Source organism: Globicephala melas, chromosome 15 (genome assembly GCF_963455315.2).
Source record: "Globicephala melas chromosome 15, mGloMel1.2, whole genome shotgun sequence".
Lineage (NCBI taxonomy): Eukaryota > Metazoa > Chordata > Mammalia > Artiodactyla > Delphinidae > Globicephala > Globicephala melas.
The window spans coordinates 84024490-84049177 of NC_083328.1; positions in this window are offsets into that span (position 1 = coordinate 84024490).

Genomic DNA, 24688 nt, shown 5'->3' on the forward strand with positions numbered 1-24688 from the left:
ACAGAGAAAAATGGAGAATTTGTGAAGCTCTTGCACAATGCTGATGAAGAGAAGAAGAGAGAAGAGAGAAGATGAAATGGTTAATTATAGATAAGAAAACCAATGTGAGGAATTATAGCTATTTCTAAGGAAAATACCAGAACCACTGAAACAGAGTTAATTATCAATGACATCATTACAGAAAAATTGCTGGAAATGTGATAAATATCTCAGAATACAGGCGACAAATGTTCTCCGTATCCCGAGGAAAATCAGTCAGAATGGGCCAAAGTTAGACATATTTCGGCAAGCATTTAAAATGAAAAAATAGAGATAAACGCAAAGACCAGTTTTAGAAGGAGAAGATATGGCCACATAAAAACAAACACAGATGTGTGTGGTCTCGGATCGATCGCTCCCCACCACACTCCTACCAGAAGGAAACAACGGCAGCTGCTGCAGTTCATGAAAAAAAAGTGGAAAATCTGAGAACCTTAGACCCAGGCAGGGACTTTCCATGTGTGTGGCTGACACCAGGCAGTCTCTGACATCCACCGGCTCATGAAATACACCGCCCAGACACGTTTTCTTCAAAGTGTTATAAAATGTCTACTTTAGTCTCAGTAAGAGATTAATTTAACAGTTGAAGATTCCATGGGAGACTTGAAAAACTCCATGATATAAGCACATCACAGGGTCTTGGATGTGCTGCAGAATCTAGCAGGACGGTTCTCATGCTGAGGTCTTCGGGAAGTTTGCCCGCCCCCAGAGATTCTGCTTCTGGTCTGCGGCCCGGCCAGAGAACAACTCTGATAGCCGACGAACCCTTATTTAAATTAAATAACTTCACCCTAAATTGCTCTCTCTCATCCTGAGAGTTGGGCAGCCGATCGCCTCTGCCTTTCAGGAACCTGGGTGAGCCTTCCGCTCTCTCTTCCCCTTTGCATTTTCTAGGTTTTTAAAAGAAAGTCTTTCCAGTGAAAACAAGCAAAAAAACCAACCAAACAAAAAAAGCTTCACAGAAAGAGAAGAGCCAAGTTTCACAGGTCACAGTGACCTGATACCAGTATATTCTAACATTCGGTTCTCTCTGGAACAGAAAACCTTGTATTTTTATCTGGCTTTTACAAACCTCTTCAAATGTGAACTTCCAGATCCTCTCTGAAATTCCCCTTCTGTGCCACACTCAGTCAAATACATCTTTAATAAAAAGACTGAAAGTGAGTTTTTATCTAAGAGACTCCTGGAAACTTTGGGAGTTAATTCGTAGTTGAAAAAAACAAAACAGGCTTTTGGGTTTGTCTGGCTCAGCTGTCTGCTGACCTTGAAATTCAGGGTGGGCTGCTTACCTGCTCTAAGCCCTCGTTTCCCCGTCTTTGAAATGGAGATGATTGTATCTACTTCAAAACAGCAAAGACAGAAATAAGGCGACCTGAGGAAAGGTCAGAGACCCTCCCTCTCACAGTGTAGACTCTGGTGGTTGTAGAGGAACTGTGATGGATGAGGGAACGTGGATCTCCACCTTGGCGTCTGTGGGAGAGGTAACTCTTCATGCTTTGTTACCCTCACATTTCAACAAAACCATCAAACCAACAGACTTTTGTGGGTCAGGAGATCCCAAGACCACCATCAGATCCAACAGTTCACTAGGAGGGCTCAGGAAAGCAGTTAAACTCATGGTTATGGTTTATCACAATGTAAGGATGCAGCGTAAGATCAGCTGATGGAGGACATGCATAGGGCAGGCCTAGGAGAGACCAGGTATGAGCACCCAGGTGTGTTCCCCAAATGGAGTCGTGGAGAACATTTACTTTTCCCTGCAATGATGTCTGACAACATGTGTGAAGCATTGCCTTCCAGGGATGCTCACCCGAGCCTTCGTGTCCAAGGTGTTCACGGTGGTCAGTTACACGCACAGGCAACACTGACCACCCCTGTGGCTGACCTTTAGTCTCTAGTCCCTCCAGGGGTTGAGCTGATACAGCACGGCCCCAGGCCCCCACCACATATCTCGTTGTTGGCATAGAATATCAGGGGTAGCCCAAGGCCTCCGGTAAACAAGGACACTCTCACTTAGCAGGAGGACCCGAGGAGAACTCACCTCTCAGGAACTGGGCACAGGTCACTCCTTTCCGAGGCGAGGTTAATCCTCTACTGCACATCTCCTATCGGAGGTTCACTATTTGAAAGAGTCATGACATAGGTGATAAAGACCCATCATCAAAATGGCAGAAGGGATTCCAGGGCCCTGGGAGAGAGCTGGCTTTGGAGCCAATTGCTAACATGTCTGAGAGGACAGGATATAGGTGAAAACTACTGTGACCACATGCCCTCACTACTTGCTGAGAGGTGACAGCTCGGACTTTGCGGAACTGATGGTCTACCCCAGAGGTCAGCACACTTTTCCTGCTGTAAATATTTGTGGCTTTGCAGGCCTTGTGGTGTCAGCTCTGGGGTAGAGCAAGAGCAGCCATTGACACCATGGAAGCAAACCGGGGAGGCCGGGTTCCAGTAAAACTTTCTTTGTTTGCAGACACTGCAGTTCGAATTCCACGTCATTTTCACAGGTCAGGAAATGTTATGATCCCTTTGGCTTTTGGACTACGTGATGCACAGGGGATATTTGGGGGATTATGGAAATATTCTGTATGAAACTATAATGGTGCATACAGGCCGTTATGTATCTGTCAAAACTATAGAACTATATGACTCAAAGACCGAACCTTAGCATAAAAGGTGGACTTGGGTTAAGGCTCACCATTGTAGAAAATGTACCGCTAATGCAACCTGTTAATAGGGAGAAGTGTGTACCTGGGCTGAGGGGGGAAGGGAGCGGGCATATAGAACTCTATGCACTGTCTGCTCAGTGATTCTGGAAATCTAAAACTATATGAAAAAATAAAGCTTAAAATGTTAAAACATTCTTAGCTCGTAGGTCATAGGAAACCAGAGGCAGGTGGGGTTTGGCCCGTGACACGCCTTTGCTGAGCCACAGACGAGCTAGAAGAAGGGCTCACACATATACATATGTGGCCCCTTGAAATACCAGGACATGGGTGTGTAAACAGCCTGAGAATCCATGCAGTGCACACGAGTGATTTTGGCCTCCGCCGAGCTAGGAGCAGCTACCGTTCATACTTGCTGTCGGCTTAAATAGCTGGATTATCTGCAGCGAGAACTTTGAGACGCGGGCCTAACGGGAAATGTCTTCAGGTACTGCGCCGCCTTTAATAAGCTGCTCGCCCTCCTTGCTTCCTGAAGATGGAACGATCAATACAGCATCCCTTTGAACAGAATAGTGAGCACAATTCATTTGGTAAACATGTATTGAGCACCCATTGTATGCTCGCCGCCTGCCTGGGCTGCCAGAGCTGGTGGCAGTTATGGGGCGATGTCGAAAATGGCTGGACAGCAACTCCAAGTAAGAGAAAGAACAAGTGGGGTCACGTTGATCCTGTGGAATGTTTGCTAATAGATTTTAACGCAACCCTGCGTTCCCATCGTGTGGCTGCCTGGTGCCCGCTTGACTTCCGTCTGTGGCTGTTCAGTCTGCCTGCATCAAATGATGAGAACGCGTTCATCAGCCTCCACTTGACAGGATATATACATTTACTGCTTCTAACATTCTCATTACACCCACCGAGGGCTCAACCTAGTTCGTAAAGGCAGCGATGAAGCGGGTTTCCCACAGGAGAGATGAGGATCGAGGCCCCCTGACTCCCCACTTGGAGATGGTCAGCAGAAACCAAGTCTGATCCTGCAGTCTCGCTCTCCGCAGTCACATGATTCTCTCTCCCTGGGATTCAGAGGGATCGGAGACCTAATTACAATTTCTACTCCCGTGTCGAGCATTTACTCCAAGTACATGGTCAATAACTCATTGCATATGGATTTAAGTACTACTTGGGGACTTCCCATTTTTCTCCATCTCTGAGGCAGTGAGAATTGTGTTTTCGTCCATGGAGACCCCTTCCCTAGAGCCTTCTACCTGCTGGCTTAGCTCCTTCTGTATAAGCCGGTCTTTCAAAGGAAGAACAGGCAGCTTTAGCAAACCGCTGAGAGCACGGCGTCTGAGTGAGACTGCAGGATTCCACCACACATCCCTAGCTCTGAGCACTCACTTCTGGTGCCTCAGTCTCCCCATCTGCAAAATGGGAATAACGTTGATGCCTATTTGAAAAGCCCTTAGGATGATGCCCGATATGAAGTGTGCAATAAAGGGATAATCTGTAAAGAGGACAAAGCAGTGGAAGCTGAGCATTTCCAGAGCAGCTTTGGGAAGAGAAAACAGAGAAAAGATGAGAGGCAGCCTGCTCTAGGTCCTGAATTCAGCAAGGATCTCAGAGCTGAATGCGCAGCCGGACCTCTCAGTCCCGTGTTCAATCACTGCGGGTGTCGAAATGATGATGCCTTCAGTTTACCGACCTCCTCAGGCCACGGAGGCCTGAGGAGGTCGGTAAACAGAGACTCATTGTAGAGACTCATTGCCTTCCAGAATATTAAGAAAATCCCCACCAAAGGGGGCTGGATCTGCTTCTTATGCTCCCAGAATGCACATTCATTAAGAACCAGGCCAAAAAAAAAGAACCAGGCCACTTGGCCGTGACAGTGGGTTGGGGCATGTGGGCTGGTGGGAGCTTTCTGTCGTGGGGAGGGTGTTTTCTCTCTGGCTGACCTGGAGCTCCAGACCTGCAGCCCCATCCCACCCCACTGAGTGGACATCACACCAAGACACCTCAACCTGGCACTCGCAGTCGGTGAGCTCATCCTCTCCGAGACCCGTTTCTGGCTCCAGCACCACTGGGCAGCCTGTCACCTGTGTTGTTCTCATCTCCGGAGAGCATGGCAGACAGCCTGCCACTCGGCCTCGGGGTGAGCTGGGAGGAGGCCCCTCCCACTTCCCTCTTTACCTCCATCTACTTCAGCCCTTGACTTTGCCGACACCCTCCCGAGACTCCAAGGAGTGTTCAGTACGCTGCCATCAGAGGCTTCTCTGGGTGCCCGGTGTGGTTGGCGGGGTTCTCACTGGGTGTGGGGAGGACGACCCTGGAGCAGGTCTCCAAGCAGACGAGTGCAGTGGACCGCCAGGGGGCGCGGAGTGAGTCCCTTCCCTTTGAAGACGGTAACCAACTCGGCCAACACGTGGTTACCCGCTCATGTCCTAAATGAGGATGGGCTCAGGCTGCACTTCAGAGTTGCAGAGCAGCTCATGAGGTCCTGGGAAAACGAGCATATCTGGAGGTCAGGGGACATTCTCTGCTTCTCATCTTCCCTCCCACTGGCCATCACAGCCTCACCTGCCACTGTGCGGAAGGCAAAATAAAAAAAAAAAAAAGGATGGGGTTTGTTTCTACCTTTGAAAACATCACAGAGAGTCAAAGAAAATGTTTCCAGGCTGAACTACACACCCCTGAGTAACACAAGCAATAGGAAAACACATCCAGACCATCAGCAACGGTGTCTGAAAAGCAAGTGTGATCCACGTAGCAGAAGAGTGTCAGCAAGTCTCCATCACTGAAAACAGATGCCCCTTTTAACTAAAGGTCTAGCGAAGGTCAGGCATGGGGAGATCTCGGAGAAAGGATATCCTCGGGGAAAAAAGGCAGAGGAATAATGATTTGAATTCTGACGCGGGTTCAGTGCTCTGCGGACCAGTTAGCAGCCATGCTGGAATGGTGGATTCATTCCTCCTCTCAGTCAGCAGTGGAGACTCTCGTTCAGACACCCATGCTGACCTCTACAACGGTTCAGTGAGGTCTGAGAAAGTGGCTGGAACCAAGAGAGGACAGCGGAGATCAGCGGCGTCCTGCTGGGGAATGGTGTGGAAGCTGGTCAGTTTCACTTCATTCCCACCCTACAGGTAACGGCCATCAGCGGGAAGGGTGACGTGGAACGGATGTGATTCCACGTCGTTCCCTGGCAGTACTCAATCCTTGCTATCCTTTCTTGGTACTCTTTGTATTTTGAGGGTTTGCATTACAAGGTCAGTGTAAAGTGAAGAAGAGAGAAATGTGCTGCAGAAAGATAATAATACTGATGAAAGGGAGGGGCAAGCAGATAGCCATAGCGATAATGTAAGGGCAGGGCCGGGGGCTTCTCAGTCCTGTCACTGCCGCAATCCCCTGTGTGTAAATAGATGACTGTCTTGGGTATGACCGGATTTTGACAAAGGTCCAGGTCCTTCTGGAGGAACACAGGTGTTCCACAGTTTGCCATCAACACAGTGGTCCATGGCGCATCAGTAAGAGCCGCTTCCAGACAGCGCTACGGAAGTTAGCTCCTGGTAGGTGCTTCGTGAGAAAGTCTAAATGAACAAAGGAATGATAAGCTGTCCCTGAAACACATCTCAGACATGGGCTATAAATTCACCCTCTTCTCTGATAAACAATAAATCAGGTGTTGGTGATGACACTGATCTGCCTGTAACTTACATCCTTAGAAGTGTCGTGTGCAATCTTGCTACTTCATTGGTGGTGCCCACTTTTCACTACTAGCCTCACAAAACATGTGACAAACCTCCGGGTGAAAGTGTGTGATCTAAGATAAAACATTTCTCTGCAAGACCTCATTTCTCTATAGATTCAGAAACCTTTTGTACCACAGAGCTTCACTCCTGTGAATGAGGCCCCTGGGCTGGCAGCCTCAGCATCACAGGGGAGCTTGTTAGGAATGCAGAATCTAGGGTCCCACCGGACCTGCTAACCCTCAGACCCCTGGGTGGTTTGTGTGCTCCTTGAAATGTGAACAGCTCTGCTGTTGTGCAGGTCGAGAGAAGCCAGGATGAGCCCTGTGTGGCGTCTGGCCCACATCACGTCACTTCTCATCTAGTGACCTCTGCTTCAGCAGCAAGACACCCAAGCTCGATGCCCCGTGAGCTAATGAGTTAGAAGTCCACAGAGCCCAGTGGTTCCATGAATGGCAAAACGTTGCCTCCAGTCTGTCATTTTGGGGCTCACCTTAGAGCACATTTCCTCATTGTCCAAAGAGCCCCTTGAAGAACGTTGCATTCCAACAGGAAGACGGCAGAAAACCCGGGGAGAACGTGGGCTAGTCCTACTTCGCTCTCCTGCCATCTCCTCCCCATGCCTCCTTGCTGCCGCCTTGCAGTGAGCCGTGTTTTATTTAACATTTTGTAATTGCAGAATGCATTTACGCTTTATTTATTGAGTGTCTCTCCTTCTGTGCTCTCGGCCTGCCGAAGAGTGAATAGGGGTGGTGCAGTGTAGGAAGCAGGGGTAATGAGTTTTCACTTGACATCGGACGCACTGTTTTATTTTACTCTCCTGACATGCACTTGGTTAGGGGCCATTTAGAATTACTAGTTAATATCGATACTTTCTATTAGATAATTCAGGGTGTGCAGCAACTTCTTTGCGATGGGTACGCTTTTGCATTTTATAATCAGAATCTATAGAGGAGAGCATCTCAGCTGTTCTCCTTGTGCTAATGTTTATGCTACCTACAGACAAAAAAAAAGAGAGAGATTTTTGAAAAAGAAAGGCACATTTTTATTCTTTATTGAAACATGTAATCGAGTTCTTTATATATCAGATGAATCTATTCATCTGTACTGAATGGTCATTGAGAGGTTCTGTCTGTTCAAAATTCACACAGCTTCAGTGCAAATGCAGGACGGACTCTTGTGATACCTGAGAAAATATAATTTATTTTCCGAAATATATAAATATATTTAATATATAAAAATATAATTTCCGAAAAAAATTTTCGGAACAGTTTCAACCGATTATAAAGTTGCCGAATGTTTGGACATAATCATTTCTGAAAAGACGATTAACAAAAAGTCAAAAGGATTCTGGCTCCTTTGGACTGACATGAGCATTTTAGATCTAACTTGTGGTTTAGATGGCAATGAAGGGAGGGTCCATGGCTGTCAAGTACCTGTTAACGATGTAGACATACGTAGACATACTTTGAAGTGGGAAGGCATATTCAGTGTAAATTAACTTTAACATTCAAAGGTGACGGTTCGTGATTTATTTTCAAAATAGTATCTGTGAAAAATTAAGAGCCACGAGGATCCAATTATCTCAATGGCAGTCTAATTTATGTGGCATGAAGTACTTAAAGACAAGTCGGGAGGGATGTTAGTAAGGCTAAATTGCTGTCGCCTTGCTGGATCACAGCTTGAAGTCTATCTGAACGACACGGATCTCATTAAACATCATCAACTTCAGTCACGTAGGTGATAAGAAAGATGAAGATGAAGGTCAGCCCGATCAAAGATCCCCTTTTTGTTCATGACGGTACTTCCTCTTGGGAACATCTCTGGCTTCCCCAGGCAAACGGCGCTTTGCCAGACAAGCTGGGAAGGCGGATGGGCTGGGAGCCCATCTTTCTGCCAAGATGCCCAGGTCTGCGGCGGCCCGACTGTTGGAGGGTGGCTCAGACCATCAGCTCCCTCTGTCCCAGAGCCTGAAGTCCTGCCTGCTTGCTGGTATTGATTTTGGAAAGGAGGTTTGAGATTGATCAATGTCTGCTGGCAGCTGAAACCTTCAGATATTTGTTAAAGAAGCAGATCGTCATGTTTCTGTGGGCAGAGAGGGTGGCTGGTGTTCGGTGTTACGTGATTAAATAACCCCTGGTTTAGCTGTTGTTGGTAAGTGACAGGTCGACACAGAAGCGGGCATTTCCTGTGATTAATCTAAACAGGAGCAGCCCACGCTGACCTGTTCCTTTGGCACCCGTGTAAGTGAAGAAAATTTGTCATTTGCTACTTTCTCCCTTCTAATGAGCTCTGCAGACAGATGGGGGTTCCAGTATAAACCTGCCGCAGGGACCACAACTATAAGCAGCTGCAGGAGGTGGAGGACCTTCAGGCAAAGCAGAGCACAGCTCATCTCCCCACGCGCGCTTCCCACACTCTGAAAGGAGTGCAGGAAAGAAAATATCAAAGTCATTAGGCAACCACAGGCTGCAGCCTTTCACAGCAACCGGGAGAGACATCCTTGCCCCATAAGCCTAGTGTCTGGGGTGCATATGTCTCTACAAATTTATCTAACTAGCTCCATCCCCTAGTGGCACAAGGGACGCTGAATTCAGAGCGGGCATTAAAATGTATTTCCCTAGTAAGGAAGAATTCCTAAGCAGGCCACTGTTTACCATTCCATCTTCTGTGGAACGTTTTGGGACACACTGATAAAATACTCCACACTTGGCCATTCCACAGCGTCCGGGATTGTCAGCCTCTTCTAGGGTGACTTGAGGTTGTGGGGTAAGCTGGTGCTTATACGGTCACAGGTGCAAAGGAGGCAATTTAAGATACCCTGAACGTAACCAAGTCAAGTGAGAATATATCCAAGCCCAGGGAAAAAAAGTAAAGATTCAAGAGAATCAAGATAGGATACCCAAAAGTCCACGGCTGTAACCAGAATACTTAGATTTTATGCATAGCTTTCCATCGTTTAAGACTTTTGGGTTCTCTGAAGAGAAGAGAAGAGGGTTTGAATCCTCTTCTGTGTTTGAATCTCTGCTTGGCCGTGTATCAGGTAACAGTGTGTGCTGAGTCTTAGATTCCTTATCTGAAGAGAGAAATGATAATCCCCAGCTTCAAGAGCCCTTGTGTAGAGTAGATGAGATATCAGATACGCTTCCCAGGGAGCAGCTGCGTAATAAATAGTACCTGAAATGGTGTATTCCCCTGATGGGTATCTGCTTATTTACCACATGGCTATGCTACACACACACAGTGAATACACAGGTGCCTTCCTCTCCGTGTGTGTGTGTGTGTGTGTGTGTGTGTGTGTGTGTCCACTCAGAACCTCAGCATCAAACGAGGCGTCCGGGGCTTCCCTGGTGGCGCAGTGGTTGGGAGTCCGCCTGCCGATGCAGGGGACACGGGTTCGTGCCCCAGTCTGGGAGGATCGCACATGCCGCGGAGCGGCTGGGCCCGTGAGCCATGCCACTGAGCCTGCGCTTCCGGAGCCTGCGCGTCCGGAGCCTGTGCTCCGCAGCGGGAGAGGCCTGTGCACCGCAAAAAAAAAAAAAAAAAAAAACAGGCGTCCGTCAGATCTGTGGAGAACTTATCTTTCTTCCTGATCTCCTGATCCGGCATTGACGTCCTCAACCCGGGATTCCATGTGGTCTTATCCCATGGGTCTTGGGACCCATTCATCTTGAGCCAACCCTAAATAATACGTCCTCCAGGACCCCCAAGCAGATGAAGGGGCGGTTGTTACTGCTGGCATTCAGCAAACGCACCCAGCTCATCGATTTACGTGCACCCTCACCCTTGAAGGTATGTGCTCTCCCTGGCAATGGCAGTTTCTACCAAGTTCAGAGCAGACAACACAGTTTGAGCTGAACAATTTACAAAGGGCTTTCACATGTGTGATTCAGCTCAATTGCTTTCTGCCCAGGGGTCAGTGACAAACTGTATCAGGCGTTTTCATAGCTCACCCTCACGATCAGTAAAATGTCTTCGCTCTCATTTTTGCCCAGAACCAAAAGCCACATGGGTCAGATTTTTTCTCACTAGGCCAGAGTCAGAGAATTAACCAATATCCTTTCATGGAGGGCAGGTAGAAAGACACCTTGCAGGGCGATAAGGGAAAGGCGGGATCTCCAGGCATCAGGAGAAGGCAAGACCCTGAGAAGGATCCTTTCGCTGAGACTTCCATGTGTATGGGGTGTACCCTGTGACATACTGAAGGACCTGTGAGTGAAGTATCTTTTATTCATGTGGTGGAGAAGAGGCCCATTACCATCAGGTGTCAGGACAAATTATAGGTCGGCACCAGGAAAAAAAATCCGGTGAGTTCACCACTGGATCCCAAGCCCTGAGCAGCACACCTGGTACCACAGACAGATGCCTGTCACTGAGTGGACAGGAGACAAGGCAGAGAGGGAGGAGAACGGCTGTGTGTAGCTTTCATGGCTTCTGTCATGGCCCCAAACGGAAGGGAACTCAGAAAAGAAGAGAAGATGAAGGAACAGGAGTGAGGGTCCCTGAGCAGCTGCTCCGTGCCAGGCACCCCTCTCAATAACACTGTGGCCTGAGAGGCAGGTGTCATCCCCCGAAGACCAGAGACGGAATCCCGCTCAAGGCTGCTAAGCTGTTGTAACGGGTCAAATCAGGATTCAGCCTCATGGCTTTGCCCAAGCTGATGGACCGCAAGGACGGCCCTGAGTCCTACGGGGAGGAGAGTCGGCGCACAGGTGTGCAGTGTGAGAGTCTGGAAGAGGCACCTGGGTTCCTGGAAGGAAACGTCCAGCTTCACCTTCCTCCCATCATGCACCTGGTGCCACCAGCGTCCCCCAAGCCTAGACACCTAGACGCTGTGCTCCCCAAAGGCGGCAGAGAATGAGGGCTGGTTTTGCTGGGGTTCCTGACCCCCTGCTGCCCAGGGCCCACCTCATCTTCCCTGGTGACCCAAGGGGCTCCACATGTGGACCCTGCCTTTCCTGGCCATGAGCTCAGAAGCATCTTTGTAAAGACTATATGATTAAAAAAGAGATACTTTGCCATCCATGGACACAGCATCGTGCCCGTGATTCTTTAATGAAGAAGACTCTAATCTCTGCCTCTGCTCATTTCTTGTTACCACAGTTATAAATGCTTCTGTGGCTTTGTGGAGAGCTTTCTGGAAGCATAGAGGAGAAAATCTATTTTCATGAAAGCTCTGCCTTTTAAATGAGGCTGTTGTTTCTTGTGGCCCGAATGCCACTCTAATTGCCCCTTCCTGATCGAATGACTCTCTTAATTGCTGCAGGTGTGTCTCTGCAGAAGGCACTTTCGTGGGCTGCCCCTCGGAATGGGTGGTGGCTGGCCGTTCCATCCAAACAGCGTCGGTGGAGCCAGTACCAGAGTTTTATACACGCCTCACCTTGTGGAGGTCTCACAATAACCTTGCGAGATAGATACCATTGTTGCTCCCATTGTACAGATGCAGAAACTAAGGCACAGGGGCCAAACAACTAACCCGAAGGCAGACAAGTAGTCGGTGCAACCAGTAGGTGGCTGAGACAGGGCTTGAGTGTGTGTGGCATGCTGGTAAACCAGCTCTCTGGGGGAATAAAAATGGGAGGGGTGGGTTTTAGCACTTGCCAATTTCTATAGTGTAAATAATCCCATCATTTAAAGCCACGGGTGGTTTAATAGCTGGCTTGCTGAATTCCTAAATATTTAACAACCAGCTCTTGCCAGGCAGGGCGAGTGGGCTTCACTCACCCTTATTACTGGACCTCAGACACCAGCCACTGGGTCCAGCCAAGGCTGGGGGAGGGTCTGTAGCGTAGTTGGGAACAACACCCATTTCTATATTCCCACACCCAGCGTTTAGGGTGAGAGGGAGGTGCCCCTGTGGATGCCATCAGAAATACTATGCATTTTGTGAAATCTTCCGAAACTCCTGGAAGGAAGCTAAGTCTAATTTCAAATCTTGAAGGAGTCCGTAGGAAGGGGTGTGTAGAATTAGGCCTATCGCAGGAAGCTCTGCAACTTTCCAAAGGAAGGAAGTGTCCGACCCAAATCACCTGCTTAGCAGGGTCCTTCTGTCTTTGCTTCTCTTTCTCTCACCTCTGACTTGAGCTGTGGCTACACTGCAGCCTCTGTCTCTTTGGCTCCGTGAGGTCGGGTCAGGGTCCGTTTTGGAGGACCTGGCTCATCTACAGGCCCCTTCTCAGAATGGGCCCTGACCCAGGCCTGCTGAAGGAGCAGGTCTCACTAGGCTGCTGTGTCTGGAGTAGAGCCCCCAAGGAGAAAGCACCAGCCCAGTCCTGATGAGGGACCAGCCCCAGTGGCCGCACCTGACATTGGACCACAGGGGTCCTAACTAGTACTGACCAGCTCATCTCAGTGATGAGCACTCAGACCTGGGGATGGCCTTGCCTGGTGGTGGGCACTGGGATTTCATGCATGTGAACTGCCAGCGGCCACCCGTGGAAGGGCCTTTGCAAATGGAACACAAAGTCTGCATTTATTTTCTAATTGATCAAATGGACTCTAAGGACGTACTGTATCCTGGTCCAGAATTCCACCACAGACTAGAAATTCATTTAAAATCATGTTTAGCCACGTTCCCCAGCATCGCTCTCCAGAGGTTATTCAGTAAGCCCAGATAATTCCCTATGATCCAGTTCCCATGGAGAAATTTTAGACCGGAACTGGAATTTCTTTTCCCTCTCAAATAAAAATGCCAATGTTTTAATCTTTTTTCTTTTCCAGATTGGTATAATAATAAGAGTCTTCCTGACAACATAATCCCGTCCAGAGCAGGGACAGATCCTGTCCTGAGACTCATTGGCTAAGTCTAATCCAGACACGGCAGGGCAGGCCCAGGCCCAGAGTCTCGGCTCGAGGAAAAGCAGTGCTTCCAGGAGAGGACAGTGTGGGAAATACGGCAAGGGACTCACGTGTCCTCCCGAGGGATAAGACGGGGCCAAGGTACGTTCCTAAAACGGTCTCAATTCAGGTTGTGGTGACGGTTGCACATCTCTGTGAATTTACTAGATACCATTTAAATATATACTTCAAGTGGGTGAATTTCAGAGTATGTAAATGATATCTTAATAAACATGCTTTAAAAAGGTGCATTGCTGGGCTTCCCTGGTGGCGCAGTGGTTGAGAGTCCGCCTGCCGATGCAGGGGACGCGGGTTCGTGACCCGGTCTGGGAGGATCCCACATGCCGCAGAGCGGCTGGGCCCGTGAGCCATGACCACTGGGCCTGCGCGTCCGGAGCCTGTGCTCCGCAACGGGAGAGGCCACAACAGTGAGAGGCCCGCGTACCGCAAAAAAAAAAAAAAAAAAAAAAAAAGGTACATTGCTGAGGAGGCCACTTCTGTCTTCTATAATGGTTGCATGTTGGTTAAACTCAGGTTGGGTGTATCAAAAAACAAACAAAAAAAAAAACAGAGCAAAACATATTCTTACAAGAAGGGATTGGATTAGCTTAGAACTGGGAGCATCAGACTTGGGAAACTTCAGGCCCAGGTGGATCCGGGGCTCAGAGATGTTATTAGGGCTCACTGTCTCCCCACTGTGCCCCTCAGCTTCCATCTGCACTGGCCTCATCCTGTGGCCAGGGGCCAGGGAGGTGGACCACCGTCTCAGGCGGTGCTTCCCGCTTGGCAGCCATCCAGCCCCGTCAGTGTGCCCTCCTCAGGGCCCACCACTGTGGCCGGGGAAGGGGGCCCATTAATTGCTTGCACCTGGTCAGAAGACCTCCCCCTTGCCATGGCCAGGCTGAGACAGGGTGCCCTGGGCAACGAAGCCCACCAGGACTGAGTAGGATGGGCAGGGGGTGTTTCCCCAAATGGAAGGCAAGGAGCGCACAGTTGCCATAAGACAGACAGACTGCGAAGCAAACTAACAGTGAAAAAGCAGAGCTATCTGAGGTCACCCGCCCCAGAGCTCCTTCCCGCATTGTCTGGTGGTCCCAGAAGCATGGTCCACACAGGCATCAGGCTTGGGCTGAACTCACAGCCTGGACCTGCCCCCCAGTCTGGGTCAGCTAAACTGAGGTTGACCCACAGACACATGAGTGACAAATAAAGGCTGGTTGCTGTAAACTGTCTGGGGATAGGGTAGTTCGTCACACAGCATCATGGCGGCAGTAGCTGACCATATACCCCCTTTGTCTGCAGAGCCAGGAATCAGTGTTTTCTCCTAACCAAGGATCTCCGCTACAATGAAAATAGGGTGAAATCCTTCACATGTTGAACTACCTGGCAGAGCAGTGACCTCCTGCTCTATTCATGGAACCATCTCTCAGCTTTTGAGACCTGGCCTCACAGGGGCTCTGACAAAGACATGGAGCTTATGCCTTTAAATCCCCTTTGCGTCTGTACAACAGGCCTCCAAGCTCACCTGAGCAGCAGAGCAGAACCGTCATCCTTGGAATGGCCTGGGTCCATCCCCAGGGTCTATCTGCGGGGACCACCACAGTGACTGGCATGGACCTCCATCTCCTTCCGCCATTCAGATCTTCACCTTCACCAAGGACACAGGTCAGCATTTATAGTGAACGGGACGCAGAGATCCCAGGTCACAGGAAAGTGTAGTAGCCCTCCCCCCCGCATCTGTTTGGTAATTTATTTATGAGATTTCAGCTGTGCCTGGTGTCATATGTCCTTGGAGCACTGATGATTTCATCATGCCCCAAGGACATATGAGGAATCAAAGAGAAAGGTCAGGAGTCTTCGTGGGTGTAAATTATACCTTCTTGGAAGTGAAGTGAGGACACCTCTGGGCAGTGTTTCTTTCTTTTTTTTTTTTTTCTTTTTTCAAGAGTTACTCTTTTCATTTGGAGAAAATTTTAGACCTAAGAAAAGTTGCAAAAATAATTCAAAGCGTACTCATACGCCCCTCACTCAGCTTCCCCTTATGTTAAGGTCTTAATGTCGTTTTTATCAAAATTAAGAAATTATTCTTGCTGTAATCCTGCTAACTAGAGTATGGACGTTCTAACGTAATAATACTCTAACTATTGAATTTCATAGTTTTTCGTTAACCCTTCTTCTGGTCCAGCGTCCACTGCAGAATCCTGTGTTTGGCAGTCCTGTCTCCTTAGTCTCTTCCAATTTCGGGCAATTCCTCCATCTTTCCATATCTTTTGGGACCTTGACACTTTGGAAGATATTGGGCAGTTATTTTATTGAAAAAACCGGGCTTCCCTGGTGGCGCAGTGGCTGAGAGTCCGCCTGCCGATGCAGGGGACGTGGGTTCGTGCCCCGGCCCGGGAAGATCCCACGCCGCGGAGCGTTTGGGCCCGTGAGCCATGGCCGCTGAGCCTGCGCGTCCGGAGCCTGTGCTCCGCAGTGGGAGGGGCCACAACGGCGAGAGGCCCGCGTACCGCAAAAAAAAAAAAAAAAAAAAAAAGAAAATCCCACATTTTGGGTTTGCTGATGTTTGCTCATGGTGAGACAGAGGCTGTGTGTTATTGGGAGAAACGCCCAGACGCAGCGTCCTCCCCAGTGCATCCTGTCAGGGTGCCAGGCGTCAGTGTGTCCTCCTGGTGGTGCTGAGCCTGATGTGCCTGTGCCAGGTTCTCCCTGAGAACGTACTACTTTCCCTTTTGCAATTATGAAATCTTTGGGAGGGCAGCAATGCAAATATCCTGTTTCTGCGTAAACTCTGAACGGCGCACAGTATATGAAAATAAGCGAATAACCCTTTTGCTCTCGTCTATAAACTCAAGTGACCATGGTTTATGCCAAGGGAACTGGACGTCTGTCCCATGTCAGTCCGTCTCCTTCCATCTCCTCCCAGGCCCTCCCTTCCGACGTTTTCTGGTTTACATGTCCAGCCTGCGCTCCACCCTCCTCCATGCCAACCCTTTCCTTTCAATTCCCAAGAGCATTCTCGGGAGCCTGCACCATGGGAGGCAGTGGCCGTGGCCCGGGCGGGCACGTGGCACAAATCCTTCAGCGAGGAAGGATCCTTCCAGCTTCAGGGAAACAGATCCTGGAACAACTGGGGCAGATGCAGGGTGGTGTCCGGGCATTTCCGGTCCTTAAGCCCATCTCGTACCCACACCAGGCACACACGGTCCGCAGACCCTTGGCCTGGCAGCCCCCTACCCAAGGTGTCCCTACATCCCTGAAGCTGCTCAGCACCACGTCACCCCGTGGGGAAGAGGCACAAGTTTGCAGGTGAGGCCGTCAGAAGATACGAAGAGAGCCTCCCTGGAGTTCTTCCCAAAGCCCGAAACAGACAGTGCCGCCGCTTTCCTGGTAAATGTCACAAGCCGCTGTGTCGGTTTCCTTGGCTAATCTGCAGTGACAAGTACAGTTGGCTGGTTGGATTTCTCTCCTTTCTTTTTTCAACTGAACATAAGGTAAGGTCTCCAAACAGAGACATTGATCCAGGATTTCATTTTCCCCCTCTGCCGTTTCGGCTTTATGAGGACCCAAGTGGTTACTGCAGAAACTTTTGATGGGCCCAGCAGTCTGGCAAATTAAATCTTGCAGCCCAAGCGAATCCTGCCCGGGCATCTCCGCACCATCCCCGGCCTTTCAGTGGACTCATCTGTCTCTTCCGTGACGGGGTATCGGTTTACCCCGCTGTGGGTGCAGGTTAAATAATAAAAAGGCTGAAAACAAAACCAGCCTATATCACAGATTGGAACCTACTGCTACTACTACTTTTTCATTACAGTCCAGACAGAAGGGACCACTAAGGAAAAAGTGTGTTCTGGAGGAAGGGGAAAAATGAAAGATGGTGAGTGAAATGGGAGGGTCTGTGTGGGCAGCGCCGAGCCCTGTTCTGCTGGGGAAAGGGTGCTGACTAACCTGCCGTGAGATCCGCTCAGTTCTGCAGGGTGGGGAGAACACTAGATTTTCCTTACGGATGGGGGAGCAGCCTGGCTAAAACACGAGTCCCTGCTACCCCCGCCGACTCTGACCCCGCGGGCGCACGGCCGGCAGAGTCGATATCCTTCAGGGGGACACGCGTCCTCTCTCCTTCATGTGCGCCTCGCCCGCTCTCAGAAGAGAAACAGAGCAACAGTCTGAAAACAGGCTCTCGCACTGGCCTTGGGGCCCGAGTCAAAGTCAGAAGCGTCTTCCTTGTGACACACTCCAGCCACCTTTGGCCCCAGGTGGAGCGAGACTAGCCTCTTGCTGGGCTGGATACCAGGTTTGAAGCCAAGGGTCGTACGAGAGCAGTTGAGCCAACAGAAGTCCACGGATCTGATTTTCCAAAAGCCCACGTGATGCCAGGCCAGTCGCATTTTTAATTTATTTGTAGTACTTTTTAAAAGTAAGATATTTCATGTGAAAATCTGGATTTCTAGTCTATCTAGAAAAACAGAAAGACGCAGCTTCCTTGGGCCCCTCGCACGGGGAAGCAAGGGGCTGAGCCGGGCAGGGGAGTGGCTTTGTCCCGCTGACCACCCTCCCCACGCCGCCCGTGGTTCCCCACTGTCCATCACTATGTGTCACCTTAAGGGGTGTCTGCTCTGTTCCCTGACGGATGTCCTGCCGGTCCCCAAAGGGATTCACCATGTGACCCTCCGGTGGAGAAGGCCAGGGTGGGCTTGGCTTGGAGAGGAAGGGGCAGAGCCATCCACAGGGCGGATCTGCTCTGAGCCGGTCCCACTTGCTTTGCTGAGGATAATCACAACTTGGAAAAGATTTACTTAAAAAAAAAAAAAAAGGCATTAGAGCAGGTTCAAGGTTCTATCTGCAAAAACATCACTCAAAAGTGAGAAGCAGCGCGGGTGACACCGGAGCCCGTGGGCCCGGAGCCGGGCTGCCTCTGCTCCACGTGCTCGGGAAGCCAGGCTTGGACCCCTCAGTTTCCCCATCTGTGAAACAGGGATGTGATAGAACCGCCCTGAAGCTCGTACAGGGACAGGATGCGAAAATGCAGGCAGAGCAGGGAGAAGACAGAGGGGACCGCCGGTGGGCAGGCACTGGTTTAATTTCCTGACCGGCGGCTCTGAGACGCTTGGATAAACACGAGAGGCAGGGGATTGAGTGGCAGTGAGCCCGTGAAACGTTTTTCCTCAGCTGAGCGTCTGGGAGAGTGAGCGGCAGCCTCGCTGCTGGACGAGTGTCTGAAGAATGGGACTGAGGCAGCTGGTGACCGCTTAGTGGTGGCGTGACCCTCAGGGTGGACAGCGCAGCCCCCAACCCCAATGGCTGCCAGTGGGGAGGCCGCACTGGTCCGGGGCTAAGGGCAGTGCCTTCACTGAGCTGTCAGGGGCCTGCCCGTCCTACCACCCCCGTGCAGAATGTGGGCACCCGCAGGACCTCCCCTTGAGGACCGTCTGTGGGCTTGGCCTGTGGGCGCCCCTGCCCTTTGAGCCTAGAGGGCAGCCCTCACCTCCCCAGCAAGACGCTCGACGCACAAGAGCACATTAGTGTAAGTCGTTGCCCGGCCCGCCATCCCTGCTGCCTGCGAGTCCCGTGAGACCAAGGACACTCTGTCCACACCCATCCCAAGGCTGATCCCAGGACCTGGTGCAGGGCAGACGCTCAGGACTGCTAGTTGAATGAAGGCGCCTGAGACTCTGCCAGACACGGGCAGGCCCCCCGGCCGGCGCCCAGCCCCGGGCATTTGATGGCAGCTCCTCTATAAAATCGGAGCGAAGTTTCAGCGGCACCTAAGGTCTGCTGGACAGTCTGTGCTTAGCGAGTATCGGCCGCTCCCGAGGATGTTAGTGTCACCCGGAGGAGGGCCACAGGTGAGCCCGGCCCGGGAAGCAGTGCTGCGAGCACCGGGTGAGCTGGCCGGCGTCGGCTGTGGACCCAGTGGGTGCAGTGGGTGCAGTCAGGTCCCGTTTTCTCGCATGTCTTTTCCCTCCTGCTCAACCAGTCAGAGCCACGCCGTCCCATTTGTGTTTCAATCGCAAAAATAGGAGGAGCACCCACATTCCCTGTCTTCAAAATTAAGACTTGGTCTAATTCAAGGATTAGACCCTGATTATGGAAAAAACATTCAGAACTTAAAAAAAAAAAATTAGCAGAAGAAGCAATTGTCAGAGATTTTCATTCCTCCCCACCCCACCAAGAGGAAGAAAAGGGGAAAAATCTTTTCTGAAATAACCATTTGAAAGGGGATCTGACTATTTTTACTTATAAGCAGGAAGCAGTGTGACCTTAAAATAGGCCAGAAATACTTGGAAAATGCTAGATGCTTATATTTGACTAAATGGTGATAAGCTTATTGATGAACTGAAGGGATTCCTACATGCAGGTCCATCTGTCTTTGCGTTCTGAGGTCCCCACGGGTGCCCCTCAGATGTGACTTCTTAGTCGTCCAGATTGAAATGTCTAAAACAGCATTTTGCCAAGTCTCATAGGATGTTCCGTGAAAGAAGGTTCTGTAGTTAAGTGTCCATGGAAAACAGACACCTGAATGCCCCTCCCTTCTTAGAGGTTCACGGGGCATGGTGACTTAGTAAAGGCCCTGACAAGTCCTGCAAGAGAGACACTTGTTTTGCTCCATTTAAACCATTTTTCCTGGACTTTTTAGACTAAGGCACTTCTTTGGTAAAGAAACCTTACAACACCCCCTTGTTATACCGGCAACACAGTTTGGGAAAGCCTCATCCTACAAAAGAAGAGACACTCCATTGTGTGCAGAAACCATTGTAAATGAGAAGGAGCACGTGAAAACTTTGTCCAACTTTTAAACAATTGAAAAGAAACAAGGAGCATTTGAGTTGAATTTCTGAGACAAAAATGTCTAAGACATTGGCAGCCAGACGGCACCGTTCCACCCTTCCTTCCCATCCTTCCCTCGGGAGTGCAGGGCATGGAACATTCCATCAGCCTTGGAGCATCCCTGGCTTTGCATGCTCTGGTCGTTGCTGCCTGTAACAAGCTCCTCCATGTTAGATGGCGCCCCTTTAACCCCACTTCTGCCAAATTGGGGGCCACGTCCACTCTGCGTGTGCGTCTCAAATGCAAACCGTCACGCTGTTTGTTCTGAGAGGCTGTCAGAGGACTCTGCTCCTCAGCCGTTGGCATTTTAATAGCAGGGCCTTGGCTGGCCTGCCATGTACTGCAGGGAGCCCGGCCCATCTGGGGCTCACGCCTTTTGGTGTCTGGGACGGAGAGCGCTCACCTCTCACTGGCTAGAAAGGCGGATGTCTCAGGGTGTACAAGGCCAGCTTTGTTGCTCCCGTGGACGAAGGTTGAATCCCACTAGGATTTTCCCATTAGGCACTGGGCTTTCTGAGGTAGGGGTGCTGCAACTAGAGGATGTGCCTCCCAGAAAGGGATTCGACCACTCTCAGCACCGCAAGGGGGCCTGGTTCTGTGTACACGTATGACCCCTGGAAAGTCATCCTTGAGAAACACAACCTTCTGCAATCCCCGGACACCTCACTCCATACCACCCCATCTTCAATGGGATTAACCCGACCAAATGGAGGATACAAATCATCAGGGTTTCCCACTGGGCAGAGAAAGAAGCAGCCTTGTTAGCAGAGCCAGTGCAGAATCAAGTGATCATAGAAAGGTTTCTGGGGCCCCTGCTTCATGCGAGGCTCTGTGTTGGGTGGCAGGGCGCATAAGGCATCGTCTCAGGCTCAGGGAGCTCAGAGTGTGACTGAGGGGCCAGACACGTGTGCCACTCACCACAGCACAAAGTAATCAGAGGTCACGTGCATTAGGATCTCCTGTGTTGGGGCGTTTTGTTTGCTTGTCCAGCTTGCGTTTTCGGGGTGCTGCTCTTCCCCGATTCCATTTGGTTCTCGGGACCATGAATCAGAGCCTCTAGTTCCCCCAGGCCCTGGGGATCCACTCCGGTCAGTGGTACTCCATCCCCAGTACCGCAGGGACTGGTTCAGACAGGAGCATGTGCCCAAAAGCAGGGCCGAGGAAGCTTTGCTGCCGGAGCTGATTTAGAATCTGTGAAGGCTGTGAGAGTGAAGAGCTCTCGCTGCCAGGACTGCTGAGCCGCTGGATCCTGGGCAGGGCTGGGTCTAGAGTGAGGCATGTAGGGCAGCTGGGGCACAAAGTGGGGGTGGTTAAGCTTGCACAACCGTGAGAGTGAACCCCTCCTTAGATTTGAGTCTGAAGCACCTCACCTGCCTCCCCCTCGTCCTGGCCTTGATCCTGCACCCCAAGGCCATCTTTCCTTGCTATGGGAGAAAACCTACTCGGAAGAGGAGAGAAGGATTATATACAGAGGGAAACAGCAGAGACACAGAGAGAGACAGAGCCTCAGTGACTTCATGGGAGCGCCTAGATCCAGTCGTGCCTGAAGCGTGTCTTTCTAGTCACCAAGCTAATACATTGAATTGGCTTTCTGTCCCTAAAAGTGCCAAGATACGACATAAACTGGAACCTTGAAGTGGAGCGTTGCTAGTGATCGAGTATAAAACACAGACTTGACTGAGGTGAGGTGGTGAGGAGGCCAGTGAAAATCATGTGTCCCATGCCGGGCGGCTGGTGAGTTTGGTCCTGCAGTGTAGTGAAGCTGTACGTGAGGATGCTACCAGTTCTGTTTTGGGAGTCAGGGTGTTGAAGAGGATAATAGACTTTGTACGGTGTTCAGGAAGGTTCTAGAACAGAGACCTAGCCTGCCTGTCTGAGAGCAGAACAGGAACAGGGAAGAGCTTGTTTTTTATTATCTTTCAAGACAGGAAAGTGCTGGATCCAGCTGTGTCTGATGACAGCTCATCCTCAATTTCTGAGCTGTGAGAACCAGTGCATTGGTCTTTTCCATGAGTCAGTCCACGGTGGGGAACGCCCACTGAAACTAAAGGACTTCTGATGCGGGCAGGACTGTGATCCCTTCCCCACGTGCACTAAGTTCTAAGCAACTCGGAGGCCAGTGCCTTGATCGCTCAACCCCTGCCACCCGGGTGAGCGTAGAGACTGATGCCTTACAGGCACTTAGTCAGCTGTGGGAGATGAATGAGTAAATGAATGTGTGGTGGAGAGGCGTCCAGGGCTCCCTCTCCTAGGAGGGCTCACTCTGCCCTGGACACCCTACTTGCGATGTAGCCTTTGCTCCCTTGGAATAGCTACTTAGGCAGAGCAGAGGGAAGCTTAGAAGGACCACCTGGGGCCCCAGGGCCTGGGTGCTGACAGTCCCCAGCTCTGAGCAAAAGGCACACGTACAATTCCGCCTTTCTGGGTCTCCTCCAATCCCACTGCCTAGGGAGGGCGTGGCAGACACACCCAAAGGTGACCCACAATGCATCACACCTTGTATAAATCCCCTTCCCTCCAGGGCAGGCAGACCCTGTGACTTGCTTCTGACCAATGGAATATGGCAAAGGGGACAAGAGGTCACTGCCATGACCACATTACATCATATGACAAAGGTAAAGGGATCTCAGGATGCAATGGAAGTCTCTATTTGGTTGACTATGAATTAATCAGACAGATAATCCCAGGTGTGCCTGGCCTAATCAGGCAATGTGGGGCGGGGGGGGGGAGACTTTTCAAGGAGGGTGTCGTCCTTCCCCGAGGTCAGCGTCTCCCCATAGAGAGACACTCCCTTGTTGGACATTCAGAAGCAAAAAGCCACGCTGAGAATGGCTGGGGGAGGTGGATGTCCAGGAGCTGGGCCCTCGGTTACACAGCCGTAAGGAACTGAGCACCCTGGGAAGAGGACGGCAACTCCACAGGAGCACGTCGGTTGCAGCCTTGGAAAACCCTGAGCAGAGGACACAGAGAGGCCCTGCTTGGACACTGCCACCAGAAACTGTGCCATAATAAATGTGTTTTGTTTCAAAGTGCTGTGTTTATGGTAATTTGTTAGGTGACGGCAGGTAACTAATATGGAGCAGAAAGGATCTGGTAGGGGCAGGAGGGCGGTATCCTCCAGGATCCTAGAGTAAACAGTCTTGCCTTGCAATTCAAACCCGAGGCTACGGGCTGGGAGAAGTGCAGAGAACCGCTCGCCCCAGGGTAGACCTCTCCGGGCAAAGCGCTTGGGCCACTGTCTGTGTTCGCTGATCTGATTCCTACTCCGAGCACCAGTGGGCCCTTCACACACGAGCTGCCCAGCCCGTCTCCGGCTTGAACTTATGAAACATTTCCCGTTCGTGCCCTTTGTCCCCAGCATGTGCTCCTGCCTGTTTCCCACTAGGCTCTCGGGGACCCTCAGCCCGGCTCTACCACGCGGCCTCGACTCTCTCCAGAACAGAGTCATTAAATAGAGTGGATGCAACGTTCTAATTCCCTTACTCAATTATGTTAAATTATACATTCCCACAAAATCTCTCCCCTTGCTGCATTATTTAAGGAGAAAGAGCTAAATAAAGAAGCCTGCTAGTTTTCATTCCTAATTCTCAGATAATTATAAATATACTGCTTTGCTTTTTCTCCCCCTTAATCGTGGTTTAACTTTTATGGAGGTGGTTTAGTTCCTTTTGACGGAAACTGGATTCTGAGTGAAGCCCTCAACTTGTAATAAAGCTCAGGCCTAACGTACCTCCCCTTGTGCTCACAAGAATCTCTCACCTGGGCATTTCTATAGCAACCATCACAGCCGAGTGAGAAGCCAAGGAGGAGCTCCCGAGAAGCCCAGCTTTATTGCTGAGCCAGCGTGTCATGGGACCCCGACAAGCCTTCTGAACCCTGGTGGTGCCCCAATGGGAAACACCCTCATCGTTTTACTCAGGGATTTGCAAATGCTCACTGATGGACTTTTTGCAAGTTGAACTCCAGTTTTCCCATTCATTTACATTTTGTGTTCCCAAATGTGTTTCTAGGGGAGGCTGAATGAGTGTTTGACTTTTCCTCACTCTGCTTCCCGTCCTAATTGTGATAAACCAACAAGAGGAGCCCTCACTATTCAGAAATCCTAATCAATCAATGTTTGTGTAGAATGCAAACTCCTTTAAGTAATGCAAATTATCAGACAATATAGGGAAAATACAGTAAAGTGCCTAAGAGCACAGACTCCAGAGACAGATGCCCAGCACTGCCATAGACTAGCTCTGTGACCTTGGACGAGTGACTCAACCTCTCTGTGCCTCAGTTTTCCCATCTTCAAAATGGGATCATAATAGTACTTGACTCATAGGGTTATTGTGAGGATTAAACGAGTCGATGTAGTTAAAGCACTTAGGATGGTGATAAATGTTACATGTACTATTATTATTGTCATTTTCTTTATTTTTATACGACGGATTTCTTTGAATACCACAGGCGATTTACTGATTTGCTCATTCACCCATTCATTCACTCATTCATTCATGCTGCAGGCATTATTTCTGTGCTCCCAGGCTGGTGCTGGGCACTGTTGTGATTTAGATATTCATTTTCTGCCTCACTTTTCTC